This window comes from Geospiza fortis, unplaced genomic scaffold (assembly GCF_000277835.1).
Source record: "Geospiza fortis unplaced genomic scaffold, GeoFor_1.0 scaffold138, whole genome shotgun sequence".
Lineage (NCBI taxonomy): Eukaryota > Metazoa > Chordata > Aves > Passeriformes > Thraupidae > Geospiza > Geospiza fortis.
Genome location: NW_005054307.1, coordinates 1,812,315 through 1,816,802, shown reverse-complemented (window position 1 = coordinate 1,816,802; position 4,488 = coordinate 1,812,315). Strand labels below are relative to the sequence as shown.

Sequence of the window (4,488 nt, the reverse complement as noted above, 5' to 3'; positions counted from 1 at the left end):
AATCCTGCTATCTTATCCTTCTGAAAGAAAGAGTCCAATGGCTTAGGAACACAATATACAGCTTTTTGCAGATCCTGAGGTATCAAACTTAATTTCTCATGGGTTCATGTGAAAAGCACTTTTTTTAAAGTTAATTTACGCTTTCATCAGAGTGATTTATGTTTCATCTCCTAAATAAACACTTTGTGAGACCACAAGATAATTCTTTCAATTGTTGGAGGATTAGACTTTGTTTCCATTTTCTTAGAGGATATGCAGCCAGATAACCTATGAAATGTAAACAGATTTTCTGACCTTAACTGCTGTTAAAGTGATTTACATATTTCTATGTAATTAAAGAAAACATTTATGCAATGGAAAAAAAGGAAGAATTTTTTTAAAAGACATTTAAAATTATTTACAAGTACATGACATGAAAAGATGTGAAATGTTTATTATGACTTCAAACAAAAAGTATTTCCCTGACATGAATGACAGTGAGCTAAGCAACAAAAGGACAGATATACCTCACATCAAAAGTAGTTTGTCTTCTAGAAATTCAGTTTCACATCCTTGAAACCTTTACCTTTAATTTTATGGTTGCTGCCATACATAGAATAAATGTAGATGATAGATTATCCAATTAAAATTTGTAAAGGTACAAACACATTAACAATCAGAGCATTCCGCTGGGGTTTTCTGTAGCTGTAAATTGCTTTACTACGGCCTATTTTTTATATTTCTTTTCACATAATCACCTCAGAGAAATAAACTGATAGACTTCTAAGCTTTTGTCACTTCTGATATAACATTCTGGAAGTAATCACAAATCTTTTTGGTCCATCTTTCTTCAGCATTCCTCTTCATATGTTCATGTCTTTTTTCTTCCTCTGAAGTAGTCTAAACAGACAGGAAATCATGAAACATACAAAGGCAATTGTTATTCATAAACATCCATTAGCTAATTAATTCCAGATATTTCATGATTATTCATCAACAAATCATGAACTGAAGTGAAATGAATTATTCACAATTGTTTTATGTCTTCAGCATCTTGCATTAATTATTAAAGTGTTGGTTCCATTTGAGTCACTCTGGTTAGTCTCTGTCATGGTTAACAAGGATGGCAGGCACTGTTACACAAATCACAGAGTTCCAGAGAGCAAGACACAGAAATAACTTTAAATTGCTAAATTGCTTGCTTTTAGTTCTACCTCTCTTTCTTAAAGAAGAATTAAAATGATGTTTGCAGGTTTTCTTTACAAGCATCTAAGTAAAAAATACACATGCCTAAATATAGCTATATTTTTCTTTCTGAAAAATACAGCTCACCAGTTGATGTCTTGTATTTACATGGAATATAAAGGAGAAAATGGAATAAAATATAAATTGAATAAAGTATAAATTTTTTCGAATGACTTTAAAACACAGCTATTGTTTGGTTTGAGGTTCTTAAATTTTTTGTGGGGTTTTTGGTGTGTTTTTTTGTTTGTTTGTTTTTGGTTTTTTCTTCACAAAATACGTCCATTATAATTTGCTTCCTATGTACTTACAGAAAAGCAGGTGGATTATACAAGGAAATAGAATCCCATATGCACTATAAAGAACCACCTGAAATTGTGTGACCAGAGTTAAAAGAAAAATAAATCACTTTTTTGTTTTTAAATATATAATAAATATCTTTCCTGATAAGAGTTTGGGGACAGTGGTGAAATTTATGTATCAAAAATTGTGAGTCTATTTTCCCTGTTTTATATTACTAACAAAGTTCTCTTCAATACAATGATCTGTCTCTTCCACACATAGAGAAAAAATGGCCTTTTGTTTTATCCCTATTTTAATTTATTTACTTTATTCATGTATGCCAAACTGGGAATGGCTAAAATCCTCTTTTATGACCCTAAATATCCTCAGATTACAATTTCCTAGAAATAATTTTTTTTCCCTGACAAAGTATCTGGTTTTTTTCTTTTTTTTTCTGACTATACTATATGTTATTGATCCTTGTAATTTTAAAGGACTCGAACAAAATATTTTCTCCCTTACAAGCTGCAATTGTCTTTTCTGGGCACTACCTGGAAATATTTTATTTTGCACATTTAAAGCAATTTCTGCCTAGATTCCTTCCTTCGTTAGAGTAGTTTTTTAATTTTATATGACTTAAGGCACTTAAAGGCTTCCAAGGCAGAAGTGGGAAAGGCAGAACATCTCACCATGTAGTAAGTGTCACGGAATCCCTGTGAGGTGAATCCCTGCTGTCTGAATTGTTTCCTTTCCTTGACAGCTTATTGAAGCAGAGGTGGGTGTGAAGTACTGCTGGGTGCATGCTGCTTTCACTGGGAGGAAAGCCAGAGTAGGATGGAAAATACACCAGGGCATGTTCTGTATATTGCAATACCAGGGGATCAGGACTCCGATGTACATCATGGAAGGCATCACTCCACTTGAGAAAGCACTTAACAGAAACCTCTCCTGTGCTTCTTACAGAAACAGCTCACACATTTAAGACTGGAAATACATATTGGATCTTTCCAGAGATTCAACAAAGCACATTTTGACATGGAGTTTTCACAGAATTGCTATGTAATAAAGAAATTATAGATATTGTTCTCAGATAAATGACAAAGTTATAAAAATACTTGCAATTGCTACAACCAGAGAATTACTATTAATAGTCACTAAATGTCAAGAGCATTAGAGAGCAGGGGCTTCAGCATGCAAGATATTTTGATAATTGGAAAAGACATGGAAAGAGTTCCTATATACATGCCCAAGTTAAAGCAAAAGTGAGGTAATTTGGCTTGTTATCAATACCTTACACTAAAGGGTAAACTAAGAAAAATTACTTTACTGTGGACTAAGGTTTCCTGCTTACTGTTTCATAATCTGGTTTTCTATTAGTCAGGCTTTAAAGATATCTACAAGTTTGCTTCTGTTATAAACTCACAACTCCAATTGTTCTTGCTTCTGCTAAAAACTCCTAAACTTTTCCTCTGGCACCTTTTATTGTACTGAAATTTTAAAGAAAATATGTGTGAAACTCATGTAAGGGAAAATGTGATTTTCTAACCAGACAATTGAGCAGTGTTGCTATAGTACTTACAAATAAGCATACATACAGAGGCAAGTGGCACGTATGATGCAAATCCTAAAATCAAGAATTCTATGTGTCACCTAGATAAATTTTTTGACCTTATGAAATCACATGCACACAAAAAAATCAACTAAGGATGAGCTGGAAGAGAGCATAGTTTAATCCTAAATACCTAGTTTACACTTATTACATCAATAATTTAATTATAAAAAATAGATATATGTGTAAAAAATAGCCTTGCATTCTGTTGTCTTCATCTACATAGTTGCAACTTGGTATTTTTACCATTTTCCACAATTCCATTCCACAGGTGTTTTATTTATAATATCTGATATCCTTTAAGAATTCCACATCCTTGTTTCTTTAAATAAGAATATTCTAGGGGAAAATAGGAGATTGTTGCTTGGACTGTTCTAACGCCTTTGTGTCACAGTGAAACCTCAATAATCTCAAATTACGAGAGAGAAACTCTTCCAGACTGAAGGCAGAGTCCTGACCCGCTGAGACAGGGAGTAGAATCTACATGTCTTCACAAAAAAAACCAAAGTGGGCTGTGTGTCATTGGAAATACACCCTACCCAGAATGCTGCAAACAGATGAGGCCAGGAGACTGGGCAAAAATCCCAATGGAGCATTCCATGCTTTCTGTGCATTCCATGTTTTCTGAAGCAATGCTTGGTGACAATAATCCTACACTTCTGTGACAATCTTGATTGTGATAGGCTTACAGATAGAACAATTATGTGCTGAATTGTGCACTTCTGACATAAGGAAAAATACATAGGTTATAAGGACAGGTTAAACAGAATCAGAAGTTATCTATATGCTAAATAGGATCCCTTGATTTGCTTGAAATCTGACATTTTCAGGTCTTCAAGTGTTTAAACTTTACTGATAGCTTTGTTTTTTACATATGCAAGTTTGGTTATGAAATATTTATTATATCATTTTGCTTATAATTCCTAGTTGTAAAGCAGGATCCCCTTAGATATTGTACATAGACACGAAAAAAAACCTCTGCCCCAAAGAATTTACACACCAACCATAAGAGAAAACAGATGGGCAGAGACAGATGGAAGAAGGAAATAATGAGACTTCTATGATGGATATAAGAAATGTAATTAGGCTGATCATTTACCCATGCATTGTAAAGTTTGCCATGACACCACAGACAGATTTTTAAGAGAAGTTCTGCATTACAGATCTTTTCTGTCTCCTGCTGTAACAAGGGCACTTCTGCCACTCAAAGCAGCACAGTTCAGGAGAAGTAACTTGTTCAGTAATTGCTTACTCATGTACACTTTGCTTAAGTGTCTCTTGGAAATTAGCCAGCTTCTAAGCCCTTTCACAGTGGGAAGATAGGCAGAGATAGTGTTTAAAGCTTTTCCTTTTCTGTTTTGTTAATGAAGCATCAT

At 33.7% G+C, this 4,488-nt stretch overlaps 1 long non-coding RNA gene across 1 annotated transcript in view; it reads right to left on the bottom strand.

Annotated features, from left to right (window-relative positions):
* Positions 1–749: 749 nt before the first annotated feature.
* The window catches only part of LOC102044053, a 49,482-nt gene continuing 45,743 nt past the window's right edge, over positions 750–4,488 (bottom strand). The window contains exon 6 of the long non-coding RNA XR_265279.1: positions 750–879. This is a non-coding gene — a long non-coding RNA (uncharacterized LOC102044053). The remainder of the gene's footprint in view (positions 880–4,488) is intronic.